Source organism: Columba livia, chromosome 2 (genome assembly GCF_036013475.1).
Source record: "Columba livia isolate bColLiv1 breed racing homer chromosome 2, bColLiv1.pat.W.v2, whole genome shotgun sequence".
Taxonomy (NCBI): domain Eukaryota; kingdom Metazoa; phylum Chordata; class Aves; order Columbiformes; family Columbidae; genus Columba; species Columba livia.
Genome location: NC_088603.1, coordinates 14,443,260 through 14,458,261, shown reverse-complemented (window position 1 = coordinate 14,458,261; position 15,002 = coordinate 14,443,260). Strand labels below are relative to the sequence as shown.

The 15,002-nt window shown below is 35.9% G+C and overlaps 1 long non-coding RNA gene across 1 annotated transcript; it reads left to right on the top strand.

The window, feature by feature from the left end:
* The first annotated feature begins 1,102 nt into the window (after window positions 1–1,102).
* LOC135578784 (uncharacterized) lies at window positions 1,103–14,273 on the top strand. Its single transcript, XR_010470874.1, has 3 exons — window positions 1,103–4,402; window positions 5,229–5,289; window positions 14,043–14,273. It is a non-coding gene; the product is annotated as an uncharacterized LOC135578784 (long non-coding RNA).
* The last annotated feature ends 729 nt before the right edge of the window (window positions 14,274–15,002 follow it).

Sequence of the window (15,002 nt, the reverse complement as noted above, 5' to 3'; positions counted from 1 at the left end):
TGTAAGCCTATTTTTCAATCCTTTCCTATGCCACAAAGGCCTTTTCCTCTTGTTCGCTCAGGAGTACTTCTCTGTACATGTTTGCACACCCAGTCCTTGCCATGAAACCTACATGAGGTGTATATACAACCAGTCACAAGAAAAACTTCTAGACTCCGAAGCCTGGCTTTGATCACTTTTACCATTAGAACAATTAGTTTGTGAAACATTCTATTTTTCATGATACTGGATTTCATAAATGAACTGAATTAGTTTTTTCAGTTAGCCTGAAGGAGAATGGGAAGAACATCATCCATTACAACCAGGTCTGGAATTAGCCACTGGTGCCTTTAAGGATGTCAACATCACAGGGAGAGTAGAAAGAAAGGCCTGTTACTAAAGTTGCCTGACACATTTCATGATAAAATCTCATTTTCAAATGATAATACTTTCATGATACTTTAACTGTTCGAACTGAAATTTTCTGTACTCATTGACTGCCTCAAACTAAATTCTTTAGGAAAATTTCAGCAAAAATCATTTAGCTAAAGACATTTTCTCTCAACTGGCTGGGCTTGGAGCCTTTCCAGCTGCTAGAAATAAACCATCCCCTTCCATTCCTGCAACGATGGATTCATGCAGTAGTATATATTTTCTTAGAAATCCTTGACAAGCTGCTTACTTGGTGAAAGTATACATAACACTGATGGCTGCAATAGCGAAGGTGATTTCGCAGCACTAAGATTTTGGCATACCACGTGGATCCATGGGTCTGTGTAAGAAGTTAAAGGCTGATACCATCAGTTACATGGAACTGGAGGGAATAGAATGCTTGATTATATTTGTTTTACTTCATTTTCAAAGTGAAGTAATAGGCACTGATCTACAGATATGGTTGTATTCTTCCTGGCCACAAGGAAAAACCGTTTGATTTCAGTCTGACATGGACTGATGTGTAACTTTGATGTATTTGCTAGAGATATTTCGAAGACAAATACATATTGAAAAATAGTTAAATTTTTATTTTTGTATTATTTGATCTCTGCAACCTGATTAGTGAAGATATGAGACCAGTAAATGTGGCTTTGTTCTATTTCATCTTACACTTCTAATAAAAAATTAAAAATCTCTCTGACTTTACCCTGCTAGAAGAAGAAATGAAAGTGAGAATCTTCCATACTATTAAAATGGGTCTTCTTTCATGTGCATCTTCTACAAACATTCACAACTCCTGTGACGGTGGTACCACTTAACCCTATTTGGAAACCTCATTAACCTCTTTCTTGATGCCTGTGAAATGAGATTTGTTAGATATTCTGCTCTTTAAATATTTCTCTTCTGTTAAGCTAAAAGGAAAATAAAATAAAAGCAGAATATAAAGACCTGGGAAACATCTAATCAGTGATGTGCTGTTTGTCTTTCAGTAGAGTAAGTGTAGAATATGGACCTCCAGGTTTGCTGCTAACTTGAGATCCACTGATATATGTTCTATACAATTTTTTTGGCTCTTTTGTTTCAGGTAAATGTACATTCATAAACCTTCTGTTCAAACTTATTATTAAAATATAGACATGAAAAGAGGTTATGAGATGTAGCAAAGAACCAGAGGATTTAATTCTAATAATACAATCCACTGCTAATAATGGATAATTTGCTTATATTCTGAGTAGGTCATTGTTCCCTGAAATGAGCCATTCCCACTGCTTGTTTTATTCCTCAGCTTCCTTGCATTTCTCACTGTATGTTTAAAGTCCTACACCAAAAACTCCAATAGGTCTCTAATGACAAGAAAAAGTGGAATGTCAGCCTGGGCAAGTGAATTCTAGACTTTATGTAAAGAAAATATCACCCTTTACAGTATAATCTAAACAATATAAATATTCTCGGAGATGCATAGCTAGCTGTAGCTTCACCTCACGTGTTTGTTCAGATATTTTGGCCACCAAGCTCTATCAGTATCATGATCAGGAGAAAAGCCTTATTTCTCAAATGAGCTCACAACAGTTAAATTCTGAATTGTACTTCTATTTTAAATATGTCAGTCCTTTTTATTTAAATATTTTGAAATGTGTAGCTCCTCAATAAGCTCTGTTTATTTCCATGAGCATTTTTCCTGGCTAAGTGATTAGGCAGGTCTCCTGGTGTCCCTGTGAGAACAGGATTTTATTAAATGGCTTTGAAGAGAACTGAATGGTAGATGCTGCTAGATTTATGGAACTGCTGGATCAGGAATGCTAATTTTTCCTAGTGTTAATATATTTGGGTGATGTCTTCCTGAAACATGGCTGAAGTCTGTAGCCTGTACCTCTTGCTCTAGTAGAAGAGCTCATGATGAATGTACAGTCAAATACCCTTAATGTTTTGCAGATGCTGTGAACACCAATTACAGAACGCTGACTGCAGTGAAGGGGTTAATGATTAATTAAGTATGATGATATGAATTAGGTATCAGCAGGGTCTAGGGTAATTGATGTCAGGTGAATGGGAAACTCCCCAGGATAATGTCGGTGCCAGAGGGAGTGGTGATTAGTGGGGATAAATGCTGGTGTGATCTGCATCTGATGAAGGCAGAGCTGAAATGTTAGTGGGACTGGTTGAGAATAATAAATGCTTTTCTGTTCCCAACAGAGAATAAAGGAGATTTTGAATCAAAATATGTAAACACAGGTAGAACCCTTTCCACATCTAACAAGTGCAATAAGACATACGCTTTTAATACATATCTGTATAAAGCTTTAGAAAGCAATGCTAAAAGTTCATTGTAATCCCTAATCTTAAGTGGTTTCAAGAAAGGGAGGAAGTTGAGCTCCATTATTTTTCTCTGTTCATTAAAAAAAATGCAGAACATTCTTCGAAGTGTAGATGAAGACTTTGCTGTTCTTCCATGTAATCAATTTGCAAACTAGATTACAAATACTGAGGTGCACCTTTGTAAACCTTCTTGATGGAAAATATCGGTAAGCTTTGCCTCTATTTAGCTTTAGATAGCTATAGTTAATACTGTTGTCATATGGATATGTTTAAGAGGGGCTTCTTCAGACAGCTCTAAACAATTTTGATTGACTTCTAGAAAAAAGTCTGTTGTGTATGTCATAAAATGTTGTACAGGATTTGTAGGATATAATAACTCAATTAAAGATTGTCTCATAATGCATGTGTTTTACCGAGGTGAATTGTGCAAGAAAACTCAATTATTCCATTACCTAACTTAGACGTGCTTAAAAATGTTCTTTATTGAGCAATCCGATACAGTAACCCACACAGGCAATTGTATATCTTCTGTAATTATTTTACTTTAAAATCTCTACACCTCCACAATACTTGCAAGGGTAATAATGGTGCTTATTTATTTACTCTCAGCAAATCTTATGAACTTTTGATGTGAATCTGGGCCACGTAAATTTAGCTGACATGCCAAAGAAGAAAAACAGAGAGAAACTGAAAGTTCTCTAAGATATCCAAAAAAGGATTAATTTGCAGAAATTTGAAGAAATCTGACAATGATCTGTGGATAACACAACCTAAACACGGGTCACAAAAAGAGAAAGTCAATTTCTGCTCTGTGTCTTTACAGTCATAAATTTAGCATGATTGTTGAATGGCTGGATAGCTCATTATCTGTACATACTGTATATGTCTGCACTGTACTACTCCTGCATTATATAGGAAGGTATCTTTAAATCCAAAATGATAGACAGTAAAACAATGGTGAATTTGTTCATGTAGCTACATTAGCAGAGGGTGGTCTAAAATTAGTTTTACTGCTATATGTGAGAATAGATTCTTAGTGATTATTATAGTCTGGATAGGTGTAAATGTACAATTAATAATTATTTATTATTTTTTCAGATTAACACTATTTAGATTTTATACATATTATTTTTATAGATAAATTTGCTTAGTTAATATTAGGTTAATGAGTGGGTTCATCTATGGAGTGTGCAAAATGTACAGTTTCACACATTTTGTGAAAGATCTAATAATAGATTTCGCTCTCCAACAGATGGTCTACATATCTCTCAAATAAAAAATACAAACTTAATCTGATTATGAATTAATTTTTATGAGTTACATAACTTTTAATTCACAAGGAACATAATGTAGTCATATATACAGTACTACAAATGGAATAATTCTGCTTTACTTAGAGGTGTATGTGTTCTGCAGTGATGCCAAAATTTCTCACTGAATTAATGTCTTGCTTTGCTGTTGAAGTTCTTAAAGAGCTTTATGCAACAGACTGAAGAACATTATCTGTTCCTTTACAGCAGGGAAACTTGAGGAAGAGATTGTTCAGGACATCCAATTTTTTGATGTGTTTTATTCAACAGAACTTTCATGGAAGTCAGCTGGAACTCCCATTGACCTTTGTAGAGCAACACTTATGCCAACACAAAGCAGTTGGTGCATTGGAGAGATCCTGGTCAGTGATTTAAACCCAGGTCTTGTACTTTAAATCCCACATGTTAAAACAAGAAGAAATATTTGGTTTTCTGACTCTTTATCCCTGACTATGAACATACAACTGTTATGAGCTCAGCTTTCTGGATTCTGTGACTGTTCTGCGATTGGGGTCACTTGGCCAGCAACTCGTCCCTCCACAGCTGCACCACAGGCTCACCAGGCTGGCTTCCCCAGCAGAGCTTATTGTACTTGTGTTTGCAGTGTGTCTTGCTGAGTAATGCACACAGCCTCGCTGCTGGTGAATTCTGTGTAGATGCCCCCCTTCCCCCCCCTTTTAATAAGTTCATTAGAATGGTCATTAACTAATTTTCTGGGGAAACAACAACAACACCCACAAAAAAACAAACAAGGGGGAAAATGTCTTCTTTTCTGAAACTGGGTATCTGATTACTCCCCTGATGCTATCAGTAAACTGCAGGAAATATGGTACAATCCTTGGAAAAGAACAAGAGGTGACTGAACGTGCAGCCATGCAGCTAACACACTGAGTAGGCATTTCAGCAGTCTGGATAAAAACTGTGTATGTTGTGGCTATGTGTAAAATGGCCTAGGAACTTTCCAAATGCAAGAGAAAGAACAATTCTAGCACCCAAGACCTAGAATATAACAAGACAGACATGTAGTGAAGGCTGTTTGAGGATAGAGCAAAGAATCCAGATGATAAAGCTGGAGACAGAAATAAGTAAAAGTTTCAGAAGTTAATCAGTTTGTTTAATGTCAATACAAGCAGCCACACTAATACTAGCACTATTACTAATACTGCAATCTCTTGTCTCTTTTGCAAGTATCTTCACTGTTTACCTTGTTTGGAAACCCTGACTCTTCTACTAAGATCCCTTTCACCAGGTAAATAAACTTTTCAGTCAAAAGACATAATTAAGTCACATGTCCCAGAAATATAAACAGATGACAGTCTGCAGTTTGGGGGGCTTTGGGTAACTTTCAGCTACACAGAATTTGCCAGTGAATAAATCTTGTACAACAAAAGTGTGCCCTGTGACATCAATCCTGATGACTTGAGACAGTCTTCAAAACATGAGGATAAACTGACAGTGTTATTGCAGTGTGATGTTGTGAGAATTTTGAAATTCTGTTTGTTTTGCCTGGTGCCCTAGGGACTACAAAACAATACAGCCTTCAAGTGTTCAGCAGAACCAAAATATAAAAAATAAAATATTAATTTTGATAAGAGAGTGGAGAAACAAAAGCATCACATAGCGAATTGGAATGCCTGGTGAGCTATGTGCTAGCTGAAGTCTGTAAGAAGTGTCACTGATGCCATTTCTAACCCCTTAAAAAACATCTGCAGAGATGTTTTTGATGAGGGTTGAATTGTCTGGATAAATCCTAGGCTTAAATTATTTGTTTTTTAACTCTGGACAACACTGTCAAGGTACTTTAAAAAGAATCAGGGAATGTTTGGGAAAGACATACATTACTTTATAGCCACATGATTCCAGATAAGATTCACTGCTGAAGCCACCAAGGAAGGCAGAGCAGTGGCACAGCCCCCATCCTGCAGCCTTTGGCCCCGCAGGGATACTCATGGTCACCGCGTGTGCACAGGGGAAGAGTCATCACGGGGGCAAGGGCAGTCAACACACTGAGTCCAGAGCTGCTTCTGAGGGCAAAGGACTGGTTTGGTCTTGCCCCTTGGATTTAGGTGTCTAACTTACAGCCTGGAAGAGGTGTCTCTCTCTCTCATTCCAGTTTCTTGGCTTCCAGTACTTCCCTGAGGACAGATGAGCTATTTTTAATAAGTGGAGGTATAGCCAAACCTATTCTTCAAAGCACAGCTCTGCGAGCCTTTTCAGACATTCCTCCAGGTGCCAAAAGAGCTTCAGACAGTTTAGGAGCTCTGACCATTAGTGAAGAGTTGCTTATGGATTTTAAGGGCCACAAGTTTGACTTTAATTTCCGAAATCCTGCCAATCTCAAGTGTTTTTATGGCTCTGGCCCTTAGTCTGGAATATGACTACAGAATAACTCTGTATTGGAATAACTTCTACATCAGGTTGCTTGCATTTCGCTTTGTGGTTTAATGAGGAAGAAAGTGAGCAAAATACCTATTGGAAACAAATCTGCCAACAAGTAGAAGAAAGCGCAGACGTGCAAGTCGAGCAGAACTGAAAGGCAGAAGCTGGACAAAAAGAGTTCAGAGGAGATGGAAGGAGCTAGTGATGTTGGAAAGAAGGAGCTGTGCTTGGGAAGAAAGCTGAAAGATGTACTTCTTTTGGGTTTGTGTGCATCTGTGTGCATAGTTTTTGATGGAAAGTAAGAGAAGACTGAATGATAAGACTGGAGTCTATAAATTTGGGATGTCAGTTTTATTTCCTCAGCCTTTTCTGAGACAGCGATGATATCCAGAAAATTGCTGTAATTAATTTGCATGGCACAGAATAAGATTTAGACAAGAAAAAGAGAAAATAAAATAGGTACACAAAATGAAATGTCTCCATAGGGGAGAGAATGTGCTGTGGTTCATTTGTTGGATTTGTCCTCTATAATGCCTGTCTGCATTGATCATAGGGCATGTTTTGTAGTTCATGCAGCTCCTTCCTAAATAAGAGAAGCACAGCAACACTAAGTAATGTCACTTTAATTTAAATCTGTTTTCAGAATAAAAATAGATTTTAAAATATCAAACACTGTTAAAGAAAAGCTTTATTTGGTGCTGTTCTTAATCTAAGGTGAAGTACTCACCTGGTAAAGTGACAGGTGTGAGTCTCAATGCTTTATACTTTCTTCATGCAAATAAGTTATTGTACCAGGAGTTTGCAACCCAGATTGGGTAATGTGATGAAAAAATGAACATATTCTGAACTTTTCATTCATAATTCTGAAAGTGTCTGCTGCCTCTGAGTGCTGATATATTTTACTGCGAAAGTTCTGGACAAGGCTTTGAAATGTATTTGCAAGCAAACTCCTCCTGGCAAATTACAGGTAGAGGTATTCTCAGAGTTCTCTGCAAATAGTTCTCCATGTGGAAAAGTCTATAAACAGAGCAGGATATCTCTGTCTGCACGAGACTTCAGCGTTGTGTGGTACAGTGTCGGTTCAAGGTGCTGAGGAGATGGTGGAAGAAGGACTTCAGAGCTATGATGGTGTAAGAAAGAGAAATTACACTGGATGGAGGTTTCATACGAGACTGTAAACCTCATCAGGGAATCCTTTCTGTCCTGAAATGATGCTAATGTTTAAAGACTGAGATCTGGCTACAGTAAGACCAGAAAATGATTGCTTGCACTTAAGGGTTGTTTCTAAAATAACAAAGAATTTACATTTATTTGTGAACTGAAATGTGAAATCAACATCAGCCACCACTGAAATGCAAAGGAACTACAATTCTTCACAAAAACTTCACACATTTGCAACAACTTATTACCTCACATTTTATTTGAGAAAATTGACAGTGAATGAAATACTCTTTCACAATTACTAATAACTCAAATAATAGAAAGATTTGTCTTTCTTATTACACAACCTAAAAAGACTGAGCTGTAATGGACTTTAAAGATGTCAAGATAATTGTGTAAAAATATTTGTGAATATAAGCAGTTTTTATATTACTCGATATAACATGTTGCTACTGATAATGTGAATGGTAATTTCAGGAGAATCATCTTTGGTTTTGGAGGTAAAATGAAAATGAGTATTTGCCAAGAGCTAAGTGCATAATATATAAGAAGCTGCAATATAGGTAAATTGCTATTTGATTGCTAATATATTGCATAATATAAGTTTTCAATTGCTTTTTTTTTATTGTCTAGTAAAATAGCATCAGAATTTCAGAAGAGATTTTTTTTCAGCTTGGCACATTTAGTATTTCTAAGGACTCGCTTTAATCACAACTTACACTGATTGAAGTTGGAATTATTTTCAATTTTTATTTTTTGTTTTTAGCTATGAGAACTGGCTTTGGACATTAGGTAAATACCAATCAGTTAAAACTTTCTAAGATCTTTAATAACAAAAACATTAAGGATGAGTTAACAACTGCCTAACACATTTCTGTAAGAGTTCTTTAAAAAAAATTGCTGCTGTATAGTTATAAAAAAATTGATGATGTTTTTCTGCTCATAAATGTGACTGAACTGAATACACATTAGAGTAAAGCAGGAAAAATAAAAAGGGATGTATTAATTCTTAAACACCTGCTCACTCACTATAATTTCAGCACACAGAAATGCCTTAATATCTTCTAGCTAACTTCTTCTAAAAAAATACAGTGACTTTGTAAAAAAGGAAAATATTGTTGAAAGCTGAGAGATATCACATGAGGAATATTGTGTATAGGAGTTTCCATTCTATTAGTTGTGAGTGCTTCACAAACTTAAATTAGAAAATAATGTAATATTGTAGAATTTATTTTGGTTCTCTGCTTCTTAACATGTAGGAGGTATTATATTCATTCTTATCTCAAATGAATAGTGAAAATTATTTCTTCCACAACTTGGACAGTTTGCAGTAACCTCCTAAATACTGTTCTGATATGGCTGAGATTCAAATTAAAATTAATCTTAGTTTTACTTGTTAAAGGCTTTATAAATTGCTTAAAAAGAATTTATAAGCTACTTGAGTACATTATACTGGTCCTGAGTACCAGTTAATATAAGAAATAATTTATACTGATTGAAACACTTCTCAATCAAAACAAGTGTATATGACGAAAAAAAACCCAAAAAACAACCAACCAACCAATCAACCAAAAATCCAGCAAGTAAATAAGGCTTCATCCTCCGCTTTTGGGTTTTGGTTTTCCTCCGCTTCTTGGCTTCATGGGCTGATACAGCTGTCATGGCTGCATAAAACAGTCTGAGGAGACAGCCAGTATTGTCATATATTCTCAATGATTTAACTTTCAATAACATGAACATTATTTAAATCATGAACATTATTTAAACGCTAGAGCAAATTCAAAGTTGGCTCTGATTCCACTGACATGAAACTACTTTGGAATTAAAGTGATATAAAACAGTTCTGCCAGCTTTTAATTGAAAATAATGCATTTCAGATGTTAAAAAAAAAAGATGTCTGTATTAGAAATTGTATATTACTGTAATCATATTAAGAAATGAAGAAGCTTTCATTATATTTCTTTGGATGTGTCAATGCATGTACGTTGATACAAAAACTGGGGGACTGAGGGACTAAACATTGGCAGGACAGCAGAAGATAAACTCTGTATAAGTCTGGCAGTGATCTAGAACCTTTAAAAGAAGGGTCATTTGCTATAATGAAAGAATGGGTACGTAAAAAATTTCAGTTTTATTTGGCAAAGGTTAGAACAAAGAGAAGAGCTTGATCCTGCCTATCCAAATAAGTCTTTCAGAGATTTTATAGCTAAAACTACTTCCCGGTGAATTGTTTTGGATTTAAACCAATCTCCCTTATTTTGGAGATGGTTCCATTATTTCCCTCACTTTCAGACCTCACATGGAGCAATTGCACAAGCTGTATGTGTGCAACAATTGTATTTGCCAAGACCATCTAACTGGGATGACTGAATATTGCTGTTTTCTGAGTAGTGATTTCACAGCAAGAAGGAGGAAAGGACAAAAGAAAGGAAAGCTTTCTGTTATCCGAAGTGGCTGCACAAATTGCAGAGCTGCAGCTGTGAAACTGAATGGCTAGGGTTTTACTACTCAGAGATGTATATCGAAGGGATTTTGTTTAACTTACTTTATCTAGACAGTAGGTATTTTTATCAGATGTATTTAAAAAATAAAATTTCATAAATCTAGAGGATAGGTTTGTAGAGGGTCCTCAGTATAACTGAACACTGATGACACTGAACAAATCCCACTGAAAATGTGTGCTTTGGTCTAAATATTGGTCTAAGCAAAAGACAGAGGGGAAAAAATCTCCAAATATAAATTTTAAGGACTTGCTTGATCTGCACTTGGGAACATAGAGCAAGCAGCTTTAATCTATTGTGGGCTGAATTACTGCAGACACTAAGAGCGGTAGGACACCAGCAGTGTGGCACTAGAAGCATGTGCGTTTGCAGGTGGCTTGGATGATGTGCAATTCCAGCACATCCATGCCATGATCTGGCCCTGGGTTAGCATGTGCATCTCATTGTGTAGAGCAGGAGTTCACCAGCTTCTTGGTGCTGGCTCCCTTCTTTCCCTCCTGTGACTCCAGGCAGTGACTGGACATGCTCTTCCTGTGGCTGGGGAACCAATGTTATGGCATGATTAATGTCTCTGTCTCACAACAACTAAGTGCTGGCCCTCCCCCAGTCCTCCCTGAGATGCTGGGGTCCCCACTGAGCTGCTGGTATGCAACCCCAACACCACAGAGCTGTTTGAAAGCAGAGGGCACAATGCATTTTTTATAACACACTAATTAAATGGAGAACCGTACCTGTGCAGAAACCGTTTTGCTGGGAGTCAGCATGTGATTGCAGGAAGTCCAGAAATAGAGAGATTGTTACTCTAGCCAATAAAATGGTAGATTCCTGCCAAATGGGCTGTGGTTTCCTGCATGGACTTGGAACACACCAGTGACAGAAATGTGAAGGTTCTGTGTCCTTTTTGCAGAAAGGCTGCTTTCTCTCCCCACCTGGAGGAGAGCAAGCAGGAATAGTGAGTGGGAAATGGTGTTGATATCTGAATAGTCAGCATTAAACTAAAACTTTTTTTTTTTTTCTGCTATCTTTCCAAAAAAGGTCATAAACTATGTGTATTACTAAAGCATAAGTAATTCTTACTTCTGTAGTAAGAGTACCATCAGTAAGAATACCATCAATATTTCTCTATTAAAGATAACCTGAATTGTTAAATCTTTCTAGCTGCATTAAAGACAAAAGAACTCTAACAGCAGAATGTGACAGAGTGCCTTCATGGTCATGGAAACCTCCACCAGCAGGATATTTATCTAGTCATCTTTCAGTGGCTGACCTGTATAATACATTTTAATATTGTACTTATAGATATTAAAGGGTCTGTTTAGAATATTTTCCATAAGTGTTTTTATTGCTTAAACATTTTGATTGCCTGAAGAGATGTTTTGAAAGTGCTTAGGCAAAAGAGATATTTACTTTTACTTGGTCACTCAAATTCATATTATGTATTTAAAGTATTGTTAAATACTTATATTAATATGAAATGATGAAAAATGTAATTCAAAATATTCAGTTCACTGAAGTTTTGAAAACTAGGGATATAATTTTTTCTGGAATACTTTCCATCCTTTGGAATAGCATAACATATCTGCATGTACAGCTACCCACATATCATATGCTGGCTTCCATTCTGATATGTTCTTCAGTACCAATATAATGTGGTTCATTTTATTATATGTAGTTTTTTAAAACTGAGTTGAATTACCACAATACATTATTATGGCTTTCACTTCAGCCATTGTTTCAAACTTCAGTCTGTAAGTTATTTACAGAAGGTTTTTTTTTCTGTGAGTGTTTATAAAACAAACCCAATGAAAGGAATTCGGTTCTAGGAAGGAAGGGATGTAAGGAGACAGGTATTTGTTTAAAAACTTTAGATTGCTGTCGTCCTTGGAGTACTTTGGAGAATATGAAGGCTCTGTGGAGTAACAGCAATCCCAGTGGGTAAAAGTCCCATCCAGAATACCTGCTGCAGTGTTGTTCTTGATATCACAAACAGCATGGTGAGTGAATGGGATACTGTTTTTTTGGATTTGCCATTTTAAAGAGGTAGTTAGATGTAAACAACTTAAGAAATAATTATTTTTTTTCATAGGCAGTTGCCTATGAATAAGGGTAAAGAAAGGAGGATATGGTATGGTATGGTATGGTATGGTGAAGAATGATAGCGAAGTAAATGTTTGCAGCAAGGCTTGAACTGGCTTGGCCAGTCCATAACACAGTATAATTAATGTACTTGGCTTTGTAATCAATTCTGATGAGATTTTTATCATCACCTTACAAACACCTCACGTTACAGGAAATTTCTCCATCATGCCTGGAACTGTTAGGGCTCTTTCACTCACTCTGGAAGAAGTTACACAGCTATACGTCTTAACTGGGGATGTTTCTGGACGCCAAAAATAGCCGCAGTTCCCTGCTAGATGAAGCTTAGGAGAGAAGAGGGCAGACCTGTGGGGTACTGAGTCCTCTGGAGGTAGGCAGGTGTTTGTAGATATTTACAGGTGTTTAACAGATATGCCAGATGAAAGGATTTTCAAAAGTAAACCTTCACCTCTGATTAACATGGGATATCCTTAGGTACTGATGTTAAACTCAAATTCTTCAAACATTTTCCCATGCCATTCTTACTGATGACATTGTCAGAAACTTTGTGAACTTATCAAAATACTTTTTGCCAGGACTCTGGTAGGATCTGTGGTAAACTTTCTGTCCCAGTATATCAAACAGTATGTCTTTCTACGTCATACAGATAATGTATGACATGAATAATGAAGTGTGAGAACTTGAAGCTTGTTCTCCTCATTAATGGAGTGTGTACACAGAGCAAGCGTACAGCTGAAAAGATTAAATTTGTGTTAGATAAAATGGAAACAAGTTTTTCTCAGAAAACACTTCATACATATGTGGTTTCTTTTTACAAATTTCTGTTGACAACCTGTTGCTGACAATGGGAGTAAGTACCTTCATAAACTTACCATGCAGTTTAATAGGATTTTTTTTTTCTTTTGTTTTGTTTGTTTTATATTACATAGAGGATTTTGGAAACAAAACCTCTGTGCAACACCACTCCTCATATTTCATTTTTCTATTGCTGCATTTTTACATTAAAATGGTTCAAAAGTATCATAAAGTAACCAGAATGCTGCTGTTGAAGCAAAAATCTGATTTAGAAATCTCACGTGGTGCTTTGAACTTGTCATTTAAATAGTTAAGCATTTAACTAAGAGCCCATAGATGGATATTTCAGACATTTGAAAAAAAGTATTTTCATATGAACACATAGACTATTGATTGATAAAGAAATTATGACAAAACAAATTGAGACAATTTTATGAACTCTTGAGGTTGTTGATCTTGGAGAAGGCTAAAAAAGACTAGTTAGCTGACTGAGGTCAGAACTGAAAACAAAGCATTCAGCCAGCTAGATGAGCATTTTGCTGAAAATATGTTGTTTACTAAATATTTGTTGATGTTTTGATTTGCTGTAATATAGGTTGTCAGATCTAAAATTACACTGTAAATAACTTTTTTTGAAATTATTTAGGGCCAATTTTTGCTTATGGCCATATGCTGCTGACACTGCTGTTGTCATAGTTTTCTGTGTTTTGCCTACCTACATGATGTAGCAACCTGGAATGGCATTTTTATAAGTTTCTGACAGATTGGTTAATAGAACGGACTCAGAAATGAAGAAGATAATTTAATAAAAGAAACAACATATAATATGCAGTTAGCTTTCAAAATACAGTGGGTTCTCTTGAAAACAACGTAGAAAACCATTCTGGGAAAAAAAAGGAATTTTGTAATTTTGAAACTATGTCCCTTGTCTCTGTGTTGTCTTTGACTTTGAATGCAAGAAATGGAATATGGAAAGAAGTAATCTCTCTTCCCAAATAATTGTAATTCTTCCCCTCTTTCCTCCCGCTCCCACCTGCCTCTCCCTTTTAAAATCTTTTGTATTCTTTAGGTTTCAGAAGAAAGGGAAGTGAAGACAGAAATTAATGAAGAAAAAGGAAGAAAGCAGAAGAAAAAATACACAATATCAAACATTTCAATTAAGACTGAAACAGATTTTCAAAATGAAGTCTGATTTCATAATTTTCTTCAGAAAATTTAAAGGAGAAGATTCTAAAAAAGTTTTCAGAAAAACATTGTTCAGCATTTTAAACCAATTCTGTTGTTCACTTACACTTGTTCTTCCTCTGAAGTGTGGATCTGGAACAAAGTTAAAAAATAAATATATAAATTCATATCAGAAGACAGCTACTGAAGCCTTGGTCCAGCCTAAGTGAATGACAAAACTCCCATTCACTTCAACAAGGCCAGGATTTCTTTCCTTACTGACACGTTTAAAGAAGTGATCAAAGTTTCAGCAATGCATTTTCTCTGACTCCATGTAGGCAGTCATTGCTCTCTCTCCAGGCACAGGTCATATTTAGCATATATTGGGCTCTTTTATGTGAACATTATAGGAGAATACTAACAAAACCACAAGATTTTGCAAGTCATCCTGTAGAAGTTTTCATCTCACGCAAAAGGATTTACATCAGCTCTAATAAAAACAAATATATAGCTATTTTATTTAACAAAAAACCCAAAACCTCTCACTTAGGAAATCTAGTCACATTTTTTTCTTTCAAAGTTTTCCTTGAAAACCAAAGAATAACTGTAAATGCAATTCATAATAAAGAAAATATCAGTTCTTATCCTTGTGAGAACCAGCATGTAGCCAGGTTAGAACTGAGTCTTTTTTGCCTATTGAAGAAGTGATTACAGGGCTGACAGCTGGATTTACTAGGCTGTACAATACAGCAGCACTATAGGTACCTTTTGTTGTATTCAAAATGCCAAATGTAATCTTAATGCACTTTTATTTTTTTTTCCAGTTGAGTATTATATCTTTAACCAAGGAAATGAAGATAGATAA